Raw genomic sequence first — 15,590 nt, forward strand, 5'->3', positions numbered from 1 at the left:
AAAGCAAACAGATAAGCTGAATTCCCAAATAAACAAAAGACATGGTAAAACAAAATGCAATGCACACTATTCTAATTGTCTCTGCCCAGACCTAAAGCCTCTTACTTTGGTTGCTCCGCTCCTCCAGAGTGAAGGAGTTAAAGAGAGAGAGGGATCCGCTCCGAGTGTCCACAATGCATTCTTCAGCTCAGTCGAGCGGTCTGTGTTATCCTCAGATAATGTGATGTATCCCTCGGTGGCAGCGGGGAAGATCACGGAAGACGATTGTTCTTTGTTAGCTTCAGGTAACAAAGTTGGCCTGCTGGTCTTCTCAGCACGTGGCTCAGCTGGTTGTGTGGCGGTCCGCGCTGAGTTTGGGGAGGAAAAAAGGAAAAACAAACAAAAAGAGAAAACAGCAGTCTGCGCTCGTCCCGCGAGTTGAAGACCGACCCAGGATTTTGTGGTGGCAGGATTCAAGTTTGGTGTTGCTCCCTTCGGGGATCCAGTTGAGTCGAAAGCTGGGACAGCTCTCTGCAACTGAGGCATGGGAAAAAGTGAAGATGGAGAGCCACGGAGCGTCTTTATTACCATGTGATGTCACCGTGGACCCCTGCTGAAGGCGCTGGAGTCCAGCCAATGCTCTCCTATTCAAACTCAGAACCACACCCTAGGGGTGGATCCTCCCTATTCTCTTAGGGAATGTGGGAGGCGATCCCAACAGAAGAGACTACTGAAACTATGATAATGGCATATTTCCATGTATTATGCATTCACTTATTGCCCAAAATTGCCCCCCTCATGTAGATGCCAGTGGGTGACATCTTAAATGTTTAATGGCAGGGAAATAGAGCAGAGTGAGCATTGTGATGGCTGAAGGAAGAGAGGTGAGCAAGGGAGATGTGGGTGAAGAAGACCTTGTGGCAAAAAGCACATCTGTAATTCAGAAATACTTGAGTTACAAGAGAGGTCATTTTGCACTGACGTACACATTATAACAGCCACCAGAGGAAACGAGACTCTTCTACATAACCAGTTAAAACACACAAACATAAAGATCTATGCAAAGAGTTCTAAGAGGCTAAGATAAGCAAAAGCAAAGCTACTGACCCCACAGTGCTTTGTGCGCCTGAATAAGAAACTGGTCGATTTGCATGAAAACCATTGACCCCACATACTCACTCACATGTTCGAAGTGAACCCAAAGCAGGAAGACATTGAAATCCTAACTTTTTATTGTATTGTTTATATGTCTAGTCATATTAAACATTTAACAACATCATTGTTGCATGTTTTTTTTCTTATATCGTGCAGCCTTTTATTTTATAAAAGCTGCTGCTTTATTATACTGATATTATATTACTGTTGTAGATGTAGTCTGCATGCTCTCCCTGTGCCTGTGTGGGTTTCCTCCGGGTTCTGTGGTTTCCTTCCACCATCCAAAGACATCATATTTGGGTTAACTGGTGATTCTAAATTGTCCGTAGGTCTGAGTGTAATTGTGAGTGTGAGTGGTTGTTGGTCTCTCTGTGTGTTGGCCCTGTGATGGACTGGGGACCTGTCCAGGGTGTACCCCGCCCTCAACCAGTGTGTGCTGGGATTGGCTCCAACAACCCCACAACACGCAAACGGATAAGTGGTTGAAGATGAATTTATAACTCTTTATTTCCACAGCGTTTACATTGTAAAAATGGATCATACTTTTCCAAACATCCCAGGAAAATCAAGTTATGTTATCTTAAAACAAGGTTCCTTGAGTCCTTGGTTTAAATCAAAAATATAAGTTTATAAAGACTTTCTATAGTAGTCTCTTCGAGTAGAATAGATTAGTAAGTCGCTGACTTCTGATCTTACCGCTTGAACCTCTTTAAAAAACAGTTCTCAATTTCCTCCCAAATCTCTTCGCAAGATCTTATTTCATGCTCCAGCACGCTGCAATACACTACAAAACCTATTTTTTAATGGATGCAGGAATATTTATCCCATCTTTTGTCCGTGGACTGAAGCTCTGCCCCATGCAATCCTCTTACAGTTCTACTTTTTTGAACACTTTACTTTGGGTGATGTAGAAATTGAGACTTACTGCAGCTTATACTGTTACAGCCATTACGAATCACTCTGGATAAGTTAGCCTAAGTGAAAGACTTTATTAGGACATTTTATTTTGCGAGCTGTCGGCATAGAGGTTTGGAATAAAGACCTGCAGTGAATGAAGGGAAGAGGATAAGCAGAAGGATTCAGTTTAGGACATGAACTTGCAAAGAAGATGCCAGAAAAAAATCCCACAGCTACTTGTCATCATGTTGTATGGAACCCGTCGTGTGATGATGTCACATAATGTGGTACACATGCAACACACACACACACACACACACACACACACACAAAGCTGCAATAAAGCACAGTGATATGAGCATGAAAGACTGCCCTTTCCTTTAAATCTATTCAGAAAAACATACAAATTGAACTTGTTCGTGTCCAGGGACAAACAAGCAGAAGCCCATGATCAAGGACCCCACCCCCAAACGCTGTCTGAACAAAATTGAACGTAAATTTGGGTCCCTCCCCAATATTTACGAATACCACAAAGTTAACCTGTTTACTCAGAAGCAACATACTGTATGTTGGGAATGTTGGGAACCGACACGTTGATAACTGTTGAGAAAAGGTACAACATTTTCAGCTCAAGCCAACAAACAGAGGCAAGAGAGGGGTGAACAAGACTGTGGGTCAGGCTTTAAATAATATTAGTTAACCCAGAGTTGCCCACTCTCATGCTTCTGACAGTGACATACATTTGTTTAAAATCTCTTGCTCTTGCGCTGCACAAATAGTTTTGATCTGTGCCACCATTAGTGAGCACACAGAGTCTCACTTTGCTGAGCACTTCATGTCTGATCAACTTTCAAGCCTGCTCGCTTGAATGTATGTAAATGAACTATCACAGACTCAGAGTGGAGGAGGCAGCCTGATTGGCTGTTTCGTATTAAATCGTAGAAGCCAGGGCCATGTCCTTAAATCTGCAAACTTCTGATGACCAAAAATGTGTCTGTGATTTAGTGGACATAGCTGTGATTAAGATCGTAGTATCAAAATCTCACTCCAGCCAGCTACCCAAAGTTGGCAACAACGATTTTACCGCATAGTTGATGGTGAAATAAACACAGAGCCACACATTGTTCTTTGTGCATACATATTGTGTTTCAATCAAGAAATTGGCCCAACCCCAGCCCCCTTGCCCACTACACCTTGGCCTTCTTAACAAAGCCACAAGAGTTAAAATCGGATCAAGGGGGGGGCGGGTTATTATTGTTCAGCCATTATGCAAACTCCTGTTCATGAGATACTATCATGGAAGTCAATAAATGTCCATCTAATTTTCTCCCAAATGTTTCTTAGTTTGCACCAAGAGTTACAAACCTAGAGGTACAACTTATCAGCTGTCACCAGCCGTCACTATGCATGCAGCAGTCGTATCCACAACATTCCAGTTATAGTATCTGTTGTTGCATTTCCCACTCAATTAAATCAAGAAATATTTCAACTGAATGACATAGTTGACTAGTAGCTGCCTGACAACCATATCAAAAGATGAATTTTACCAGGCCTCCATCAGGCAGTCTGTTTCTTTCTCTGCTTATCATATTTGGCATTTAGCATCATTAATAAAAACACGTCAAAAATTAGCATATTAAAAATTCCACCAAAGGAGAGCTACCTGAGCTTCTTGGGGAAGTAGGAAGTCCTCAGGTGGGGTCAGTCCTTTTAATGGTGAATTCACATTCCAGTCACATCACTGGCTCAATGGTTGCAACGGGATGACAAGCTAACAAGGACATTTCCCACTTGTATAATGGCAGAGGGAGAGGAAGAGGAGATAAGGGAGGGAGGTGGAAATACAAGAATGATAGAGCGCAACAGAGAAAAGAAAAATGTCAATATATTGCATCATTAATTCATTAGTATTTCTTTCCATCTTGTGATAAGACCTCCTGCCCCCTTCGCCTTCACTCCCAACTAATTCAACAATTCATCAAACCATTGCCAGCAAGAGGAGACCATGTTTCTAACAAAGCAATAAACATGTAGGTTCATAAACATGCTTCAAACTAAACAGCTTTGGAATAATTTTTGTTGACTTCCCTGAGATTTTACAGATATAAATGTCCTTTATCTAATCATATCCTGGAAATAATTTTTAAATGATTCCTTCTCATAAATGTCAGATTTATTGTGAATAAAAAAAAAAAAAAAAATTGCCAACAGCAGAAAACATATGGTTTTCTAAAGATTGAAAGTCAGGGAGATGTGTCTAAATAGGCTGGTGTGAAGGTCGCTGGATTTCATCTTAAGAGTGGGATGAATTGATTCCAACGATGGAACGAAACTATGCAGTTTTAGAAAAAGCAAAGTTTGAGTGAGAGTTTTGTCTGAAGTGCTTGACTTTTACTCCAACATTCAATTGCGTCATTTGGGGGGTAATCAGAGAAAAGCAGTTTTCTGTTCAGAGGAGAAAGATCCGTTTGATGTAAGAGGCACAACTTGATTTCCTGAGCAAGTCGAACTCCTCTGATTTTCCACAGCTTCCACACAGATGATCGCTCATGGTTGTTTTTTTTTTTGTTTTTTTTCTGGGTTTCTCCTGAGGCTTGCTGATATAAGAAACTGCAAAGTCATGTTGGTGACAAAGAAGTTAATAAATAAGTATGCAAATTGGAGCATTTCTGCACAGAATAACTGCTGTAACATCATGCAGTGGTGATCTATAACATGCCCTGAAGGTGGGATTTTTTTTCTGAGTTTATGTTTTATGGGTGATGTGGGTGTAGTAAAGGTGAATGTTTGCCTTTCAGAGGATGTCACCTCACATTCTATGAACTTGTATATCCATATTTTTTTGTTTGTTATCTTCTGAAATATTCATTCATTCATGCATTCATTTATTCTACCGCTTATCCTGTTCAGGGTTGAAGAAATGTGAGTCATTCCCAATTAAATGTTTTTGCGACTAATTAATGATTATTACTACATCCACCCCGACCTTGGTTACAGTGCTTCACAATGGCTTAAACACATTTCTTGAAAGCCGGCATGCCACACTCTTCACCAAAAACTTTAAAATCACCACAAAAGAGACACTACAAACTGCACACAGAGTAAAGTTTTCCAATTAAAATTTACCACAGCCTCATAAAATGGACATTTTTACCAACTGAATTCCTGGCTTTCGAATGTTTGGACCGCGACTCGACCCCAAACAAGTGGATGACTATGGATGAATGTTGGGATGCACAGGGTTGTTCTCTTTGTTTTCATTCTCCTGTTTCTTTCTCTATCAAAAAGGAGATAGTCTATTACAGCAGAACCTCTCTCCGGACATTAGTAAAGTATTTCTGATTCTCATTATTACAGCTGCCCACATTTCGTTTGAAGTTACTGTTCCTCATTTTAGTCTTAATCCTCTGCCTTGACTTCTCAGATTACGTTTCCCTGTTGTTTCTGTCAGACTTCAAACAATTCATTCAGACCTGTGTTATATTTTACCACATCATTGCCAAAAAATGTGAATGCTCTTGACTTGTGCATAAAGTCTGACATCTGTGCTGTAGTTGTGTTTTACCTCTGCAACATTTGATTGCTATTATACATCCGAAGTGCAACATGGATATGAGAAATGTGTTCAAACCCATGATCATCAGTGAATGAGATATGTTGCTTAGCAATTCAGAATAATTGCAATGATGCTACTGTGGATGGAAGCAAATCAGCTGCATAGTCATAAGAATGGAGATGGTGATTTGTGAGTGACCTTTAGCATAAACCAGATACAGTGGCTGTGAACACAAGATGTGAGACAAGCATTTGTCTTAATTTTGTCATTATCAACTATAGTTAGCAAAGGCCACCAACAGCTCATATTGCAGCTGATCTTATCACTTTGTGGTCAACGGGACCAACAAAACGTTACTAGGGCCAGCAGCAGAATGTCAATGAGACCTATGAAGTGTTTGGATGACAATAAAATTGCTACAAAAAAAAAACAAAAAACAATCAAGGCATTTACATGCAAGAAATAGGGATGCCCACCAATAACCTGAGCAGTGAAAATGTTCAGCTTGTGCTTTAGCTGTTTCCTTCCATTCCACAGCTACAACTAAATAAACTATTACCCCAGAAAATAGCATGTCCCATTACATTGTGCTGAGTTAGCTCCGTGTTTAATATTCTAGTAGTGCAGTGGATTCCCTCTGCGGAGATGTTGAGAATCTGGCTTTTGTTCACCGGTGATGGCTGACAGCCAGAAGATGGTCAGTGACAGTGGTCAGTCTCAGCTGACACTCACAATGACTTCATATCATGACCTGGATATTATAATTTCTGACATATCTGATGATATATGATGTGCTGCCAGCAGGTTGATTACTAGATCAGTAACACCTAAGCAATGACTCACGCAAACACAAAGTACAAAAGAATGACAAAATACCCCTCCCGCTGTCAGGGAGGTTTACCTCAGCAGGACTGGCTGTGTCTGATAAAGTCTTTTTGTCATTTTCTCTCACTGATAGTCTTTGTCTCATTTTCCAGTCTTGCCCCAGGTTTTTGCGTGAGACTATTTCTTGGTTGGACACAGTATCTTGGGCAGTGCGGCGGCATAGTGGTTAGTGCCATTGCCCCACAACAAGAAAGTAGTGGATTCGTATTTGCTGGTTTCTCAGCAATCACACAGTGAAACACAGAAACCTAAAAGACAAAAAACAGTCCTCTGACCAGGTGCTTCCAAGCATAGAATACCAACCATCCACAGGTGACTGTGCAGCTCGGGCCATATTTACATTAATTTGATAATATATAATATATAATAAAATATATATAATATTTTTTCAAATCTCTTAACGTGTGTATATATAGTCAAATGTTTATGCTAAGCAGAGCGGCACTGCTCAAGCACCCACTGGTGGTGGTCATGGACATGACCATGCCATAAAATCCCAATTTTCCACTTCCAATTTTGCAACTTTAATGAGACATGTATTTCAGTTGCGAGTTTTAAAGGTGTTGAACACAGCCAATTTCCACTCAACATGTAGGTGTGCCCCCTCCCCATCATAAGGTAAGAAAACCTACCATGAAAAATGCTGCCGCTGTCACTCGGTTAAGATGAGATCTCCATATCTGAACTCTCATCCCCATTTGAAGTTTGCTTGTTGACTTTCAGACAAATTGTCTCAGCCATTTCTGCATTGAAGTGACAAACACATACACATACATTACTGTGTGCTGTCAGATAACTCTTATGGATTTTTTTCCAATGATGTATGTGTGCATCATTGTGTTAGGCAAGGGCTTTTGGTTCATTGGGATGTGTGTTTGTGCGTGTGTCTGCAGGCTTCTGTGTGACTGCAGAATTCAGACTATTTATTCATTCTGGGAAACTAATTGTACTCCACTCTGGGTCTGCAAAATGAATGACCATGCAACTTCCAATGTACTTACAGCATGTTTTCTGGGTTTTCCACATCTAGCATTCCTGAACAAATTAATTCATGGTAACTTTTCGGTACATAACTTCTATGTTCACGCATTTGTGTTCCCTGTGTGAAAATTTATGGCTAATCCACATTAAATGCTCAAGATACAATCATCTAATTTCAGTGTTCATTTATACAAGGGCTTCCATCAGTTATATGGATTCTTTTTTTTCTTTTTTTTTTTTCATTCATCCTTCCTGTTCAGCACTTTAGGTCTCTAATATTTGGGCGGAAGCTAGGTTGTAACATAGCACGTGATTTTGAACTGGAAATTAGGATGCATAAGCGACACAGTGGTCAGCACTGTTGCCTCACAACAAGAAGGTTGCGGGTTTGGTTCCCAGGTCTGGGGCCTTTCTGTGTGGAGTTTGCATGTTCTCCTCGTGCCTGTGTGGATTTTCTCCAGGTTTCCTCCCACCATCCAAAGACATCGTGCTTGGGTTAAGTGGTGACTCTAAACTGTCCGTAGGTCTGAGTGTGAGTGGTTGTTGGTCTTTGTCTGTCTCTGTGTGTTGGCCCTGTGATGGACTGGTGACCTGTCTAGGGTGTACCTCGCTCCCGCCCAGTGTGAGCTGGGATTGGCTCCAGCACCCCTGCGATCTGGAAACAGATAAGCGGTAGAAGATGGTTGAATGAATTAATTAGGATGGGACTATGCTGATTGTCTTTTGCTAAAGCACAAGTAAATATGTCACCAGATAATTGAGATTAACTGTCACTGATTTAACCGTAGCGGGCCCAGCGTACTAAAATAGAGCTGTATGTATGGGGAGCGCACCTTACACCCCCCTTGCCACATGAACACCCATTCGTCAGATTAGATTGATTGAAAAGCCATCCAGCCAATCACAGTTATTTGACCCCATCCACCAGGCCTGGAAGCCGTTAGATGCTACACCGAGCTTCAAAGCAGAGGTATGAAACAACTAACAACTTTCAGTAACTAACTAAACAATGTCTTGCTTTGTGCCATGTCAGCTAATATTAAGCAAGCTGGCTAAAGTTAATGCTATCTTACAGATAGTTTGCTCGAGACATCCACTGAGTTTGACATTATTCAACATTATCATTCTTCTTCTGGCTGTAGAGAGAGAAACCAGTCGTAACATGTGAGGACATACAGAGACAAACAACCATTCACAGTCACAGGCAATTTAGAGTCACCCATTCAACCAGAGATGTGCATGTCTTTGGACTTTAGGAGGAAACCCACGCATGAACAGGGAGAACATGATGACTTCACAAAGAAAGGCCACAGTACTGGGAAATAAAGCCACTCTGTTCTGGCAATGTGGCCACAATGCGAGTGCCTATACTGCCGGGTCACCACAGAAGACAAAGAAGAGACACAATGTGCTTGTGCAGTTTTTCCTCAAAAAGTAGTTTTCATTTAGTTCAACTCCAGAATGTAACAGACTCACTCTGCTTGATATGTAAAGTTGGTCATAACGGTTTTGATGCACAAAGCCTTATTTTGAGTTGCTCTATTTTACTTTCTTAAAGCTAAAGCCGTTCTACAGTGAGGGCTATGTTTTATATCCAGTTGCTGGAGTTCCTACCAGCTTAAATTAGTTTCCCAATGACTTCTCTCTCTCCCTTCCACTCTCCTCCAGGCTTCTGCTCTCTCTCTCTTTCAGTGTTTCATGTTCACTTATTGCTCTGCCTCCTTAAGTAAGAATGATACATGTAAGGAAAGCAGTTTATTCGCCATGATGGAGGCAAGGCTTGCCGAACTGGAAGCACGACTTCCTTGTATTTTTCAAGCAGCTGGGAAAGGTCAGCATCTCAGTAGAAAATGGGATTTAGTTTTGGACATTTGTCATTATAGGGCTGGCTCCAGCCAAGAACAAATGAAATACAGGGCAACTACACTGACTGCTTCAGGGGAAATCATTACCTGATTCAAGAGAGAGAAAAAAATCTAGAATGCATTCAACAAAGTGTCAGCCAAAAATGACACCAAATGCCGTTTGTGAAGCCTCCAGTTTGTAATTTAGCTGTTTAGCTGCCACTTTAACTTCTCAAAATCAGAAGAAATCATGTTGAGGAGTATTAGACAAGTCATTATGTGTGTCTGTCTTTACTAATGCATGCACTGCTTTATGGTCTGTTTTCCTCTGAGTGGCATCATTTGAGGAATGAGAATCATCTTGTATTGAAGAGGACTTGAAACTAGAGACTGAGGAAAATGATTACTTCAAGTAATTTAATACATCATCTGATAAGTCAGAACATTTTCATGGAAATTCCAATGAAATCTGATTTATTATTACATTATTTATTATTAATAACCTGATGGTCATTACATAAAATGCAAGTTGAAGGCCCTTCACAGTGGCTTCACTTTTCAGACCTAAAGTCTACATTTATAAACAGGTGTGCTCATGCTTGGGACAAGTTGATAACATTTTATCTCTGTGATGTTTAAAAAAAAAAAGAAAACATGAGACGTATATTCAACGCTACCTAACCTTGAGATGTGTTTTTAAGTATTTTGCTAGCTCCACAAGTTGAAATTTATTAAATATGACTTACTGTTCGTAAATAGGTAAATCCTCTTATGTGTAGAGCTCAGAAAACTAAAAATAAAAACCTTACAGATGCCTCCAAAACATGACCCAATTCACCGAAAAGTCATGCTTTAAAGTCCTTGGTTCTTACAGGCAACACTATCTGAGCCACTGAACATGGCCTATTGTGCATGAGACAAAAAATACAGAAAATTAATATAATCGAACATAAAGATTAGAAATGAAAACATCTTTGCTTTTCTGAGGGATGTCAACTGTCAGGCATCTAAGGCCTTTCAAAGCCACAGCAAGCTCCTTCCAAAGCTGATCATGTTTCCAGGAAGCTCTATTGACGAGCTCTCAATAAGCTTTTCTTTTTTTTCTTTTTTTTTTTTTTTTAGTCAGCAGCTTTCATTAGCAAGACATAGTGGGAAACCTGAGCTGCTCATAATTGCCCAATTCACACACTCAAGTGCATTCATGCGAAGACATGTGCACAGCATTACTTCCCATAAGTCATCTGTCATCTGTGCATGAACATGACCATAAATTGACCTTAAGACTCCATAAGAGAACATTCATTATATAATCTCACACCACACTGAGTCATGCTTCTGCTGCTGGCCCCGTAACATGCTCAGACCCCAGCACCATGAATGGGAACCTCTTTCATTACATTTCTGCATTCGTATCAACGTCCATATCAGACAGTTATCTTTACTTTAGTTTCATCATAGATAAAATCTCCATCCTGTAAAACTGGTATAACCCATTCACTGATTATGTACTGCGCTTAACATATAATATGCAGGATAGGGGCTCATTCTCAGTGCATTATGGGTCGGTTGACCTTCTCCTGAAATAGCAAAGAGATTAATCAGATGAGCCCTGGCTTATTCTGATCGGTGTCACTGTATCAGCCCCATAACAATAGAGCTAAATAAAGCAAATGTGTTTGATAATTACCAAGTGCTCTCCAGCTTATAAAATGTGAGGAATAGAGCAAGACAAGAAATTAATAAAAGATCAAAATTGAAAACTTCGAGTAAGGAAGCATATTTAAATGAAATGAAGGCTTAAAAATGTTTTGTTGAGAGTGAAGTAAAGGTGATGTGATCTCAGGTGTTGACTTTCTTTTTCCTAACAGCTGAAAAATTATGTAAAATTCAGGTTTTAGTCTGTCATTAGAAACACGTTCTGTCAAATTTACTGTGGATTTGCTTGACACATCGCAGAGAAGAATTTTTGCTTGTTTGCTTATTTTTTTAATAAATTGACAGATTATGTGATTGCGATATGCACCGATATTTCATTTTGAGAGATTGTTTTTGGATTTAACTTTCACAGAAAACAGTAGAAAAGCCATACTATTAGGACCCTAACCCTTTGGTATGGTCTTGGAGAAAATTATTTATCATCCCTAACACCACAGCGCTCTATTTGTGGTCTGCTCTGACACAATTTACCTTCATCAGACAAATTTGATGTGGACAATGCAACATGTTGTGATTTTAATAAAAACTTGTGCTAATTATTCATCCTTAATGCAATTGCCTGTTTTACGCCCTATTGAAATTATGCTTAAGGGCCCAATATCTTTACTAAGTATAGTCAGATCCAAACCAGACTCAATGAGGTTAAGTATAAAGGCCTTGATGATATAAGGGAACTCTGCAATGTGATTAACTTATTGCGGATGGTAAAATGTGCTCATATGTCTTCATTTCTGCTACCCTGTCTTAATCTTCTCACTGTCGCATTCACACCTTGTTTCAGGTTCCACGATGCAGGTCTCATGCTTACTTGAATGTGACTGCAGGTTTTACTCTCTGCATTTGGAGTCTGCAACGGTGAGACGGCAAAGGTTCTCTCATCAAGTGAAGCAACATAAACTTATATTTATCTTTTCGAAACACCGTAACTTGTCTGATTCTATACAGATTGCTTATTATTATTTTGCGAAATAATGAAACCCCGCAGGAAAACAGGATCAAATTAAATATCAGTTTCTGCGACAACCTAAATATTTTGGCCCTGGGATGACTGATTGAATGAATGAACATCACGGACATCCGTCACCGTCAGTTGCTCTGTTGTTGATGTCATCTCTAACGCTGCTGGAGAACTAGTTTGTTCAGAAGGGCTCACTATTAAATTAGCATTTAGCCCTGCTGCTTTTGTGTGAAGCAACCTGCTGCGGAGGGAGCTGAAAAACAGGTGGAGTGATGAAGGAAGACTATAAGGTTTCAGTGAGCTTGTAAGGAAAATGAGGTATGACAATCAGCTCTTCACTACTTTCATCAAGTTTGCTGATTTTAACAAATCCTTCTATGAATTAAAATTCATATCCTCACATATACAAAAGATATTTCAAATGTAATTCCTATTAAAATCACAATAGCGGATTCAAATCTTCAAAACAAAGAAGCCAAACCAACCTCTAAAAGTGTCCTGGAGGGAAATTATGAATATTCTCAGAGAGATGATCTTCACGTTATTTTTCTTTTGTACATATTGAACAATCTACATTGTTATTGCCTCCTTGTGTCCTGTCCTTCTTTTATACCTCCTTAATCCTTGTCTCCTGGTGTGGATCATCTTTCAAACTATCTGCTTGCAGTTGGGTGTCAGCTCTGACTAATGGTTGAGGGTTTGATACTGTCAGGGGTCTGATTGCCAGGGTCTTGTTATCTGTCACCCCAGCATAGGGGAACTCAATCTCAGTTTGGGCTACAAAATGGTTTCCCCAAGCAGAGCCCCTCACTGTGGAAACGGCAAGTAAAGCGATGTTGCTGATGCTGCATTCTGTCCAACAATCTGCCATCTGTCAGTGTCAGTCAGTGTCTGTGTGTGTGTATGTGCGTGTGTGAGGGAGAGATAGTGAACAAGCAACCAAATGTCTGCCTACACAGAAGTGTGTTGAGTGTGTGTGTGTGCGGATATCATTTATCAGTGTCAATGTTGGCATGTTTTTGCTTTGGTTGGATGTGCACATGTTCTCGTCTGTGTAGGAAAGATATTGCAGCTGCATTCATGCCTGTCATTTGTAAGTGTTATAGTGGTGAGTGTTCATGACTGATCATCTCTCTGGTCCTCTCTCTTTTTCAATGAATTTGTGGGCGCCAAGGTGAGGAGGAGATGATTCTCAGGGGTCACAAGATGATTTCACACATACATACACACAGAAACAGCTGCCAAAGTTTACTGTGTATTGTCACAAGCCAAAAGGATCAAACAAGTGTAGTGCAAACCCCTGACGGTCAGTGCAGCAAGTAGTACATCACCTGTGCAGAGCGGAGGATGGCTGAGCGTGTGGAAAATGTGAATATCAGGATGGTGACATTCTAGGGAGTTATCCTCTTGTCAGAACATTACCATAAGTATGTTAAAGTTAAAGATATCTGGGAGAGATGTCAAAAGGATTTTACAATGGCTCACAGTCAACAGACGATGCCCGATGTTTGTTTACTTTGCAGCATCAGAAAATCCTGCCTGCACGAGCCTCCATTCTGCCTCCTCCAACATACTGTAGGTGAGTGAATCTGGACACGTCTGTGCTCAGCAGGTGCTCCCTTGGAAATTTAACAACTAACTGACTATAGCCTCCTTCCTTCTCCATTTCCTCCTTCCTTCTTTTGCCACTTATCCACTAATTTCCCTGCCAGCTGCTAGTTTTCTACATCTTTCCCTTCGTCCTGTATTAGCTACTTTTCTTTTCCTCTTCTTTTCTACCTTTACCTTCTGCCATTATCTCCTTCCTCCACTTTTTCTTTTTCTTTCATTTTCTTTTCTTAGAAATCTCCAATTTCCCTCCCTGCTCTTGTCTTTGCTCTTCTTATCTTACCCAACTTAAAATTTTTCAATTTATCCCTCTGTGGCTTTACATTCTTACCTTCGCCTTCCTTTTACTGTCTTCTCACTCTTCTTCTCCTGATCCCTTGTCACCCTCATGACCCCCTTGCTTCTCCCCCATGAGTTATAACAGAGAAGTATAGTGCTATCTTCAGCTCTGCTTTACTCTCGCTTCTTAGAAAGCAATTCGACTGCAGGTTGAGCAGTAGTCATCTAGCTCCTCCTCCTCGCTAAACCCCTCAACTGACAAAACTACACACACACACACAGACACACAGAGGAACAAGGTTCAGGGTTCATACAAAGTGGCAACAAAATGCACCAAAACATTTTTAAGATTTAAGTGATACAACAAACTTGCAATATATGTGCTCTACACTCACAGCCACAGACACACAATCAACGCAATCAAAGCCAGAATCATACACACACTCAATCACAATGATTTTTGTCTGTATCAAGACAGAGGCAGGTAACGCGAAAGCTCTTGCACTAGTACAGTGATTGGGACATTGTTGCGTTGGGTTTGTGTGCACATGTGGGTGTGTGTTTGTGTTTTCCAGCTGTACTTCATCAACGTTAGTACAGCATAGCTCCAATGCATAGAATCCAGCTGGGCAAGAGAAAATGCAGAGCAAAATAAAATAAAAAAAGGAGGTAAAAACATACAGAAAAGACAAGGAGGAGATAATCAGGGAGAAAGATACAGAAAACAGTAAATACCCTTTAGAACAGATACAAGTAACACAAACACGCATGAGAGAGAAAACTATCAAAGAAAGGGAAAGACAGTGAGAGACAGATGTAAGGAGAGGCACGAGGCCAGCAGTTCTACTCTAATGGACTATTTTGCATTCAAGTTGTTGCTGGAGGCCTTTGGAAACCCCCTGCACACTGTGTCTATTAGTGTAGTAAAAGGGCAAACACAACATCGACCATTTTCAGGCCAATCATCACCTGCTCAGAGCTTCTCATCATGCTGTAAGACCCCAGGCAAAACTCTGAGAACCTGCTCATTAGAGGCCCATCAACACCATCCCGTCCGATATAGGCAGGCCAAGAGCGAGAGAAGTCCTGCTATTCCACAATTCAGTTTTTTTTTTTTTTTCTCCTTAACCAGACAGACTCCGAACAAATATGAAAAGTTCTTCGAAGACTTTTAACCAGACTATCCATGTTTGGTATATAATGACAAAACACTCCTGCTGCTTAAAGCATTTATTTCAAGCTGGAAGGCCAAACTTTGCAACTGCTTTAATTCCACTTGATTTTTGTTGCATATGTATAAATTGAGAACAAAATTTATTTTCACCTTCCATGTCTTAAACTTTTTCTCTGGGGAGACTGTACTGTCGGTTTTTTAAATAAGATTTCGTTTTTTGTTTTTTTTTTTTCATACCAGGCTTCTTTCTTCGTTCTACAGATTTAGGTCTTTTCTTCCCCCTCTCTCCCTCCAGGTGATCCCATTCGGCCTCTATAATGTTCAGGTGTGGACTTTGTGGAGGCCAGGCCATGGCAGTGTTTTATCAGCCGTTTTTCTTTCTAAATAAGATGTCTCTGCTTTAGCAGTGTGCTTGCAATTGTTATCATGTTGCTGCAGCCCTGAACTATAGCCACAAGCGTCTGTTCTTCCGTCTCTCTCAAACTCTTCTCCTCACATATTGTGGACAACTTGAGCCAAAAATATCACACTTTGCTGCTTCACAATATTCTGTTCCAT

At 40.5% G+C, this 15,590-nt stretch overlaps 1 protein-coding gene across 4 annotated transcripts in view; it reads right to left on the reverse strand.

The window, feature by feature from the left end:
* The window catches only part of LOC115053502 (leucine-rich repeat and fibronectin type III domain-containing protein 1-like protein), a 365,739-nt gene that overhangs the window by 233,886 nt on the left and 116,263 nt on the right, over positions 1-15,590 (reverse strand). Inside the window, exon 1 of one of the 4 annotated variants that reach the window (XR_003841449.1) lies at positions 106-564. The exons of the other annotated variants lie outside the window; for them this stretch is intronic. The gene's annotated coding sequence lies outside the window, so the exon portion shown is untranslated. Of the gene's footprint in view, positions 1-105; positions 565-15,590 lie in introns of those variants that run through there. 4 annotated transcript variants of the gene reach the window in all.

The sequence above is a fragment of the Echeneis naucrates genome, chromosome 13, assembly GCF_900963305.1.
Source record: "Echeneis naucrates chromosome 13, fEcheNa1.1, whole genome shotgun sequence".
NCBI lineage: Eukaryota > Metazoa > Chordata > Actinopteri > Carangiformes > Echeneidae > Echeneis > Echeneis naucrates.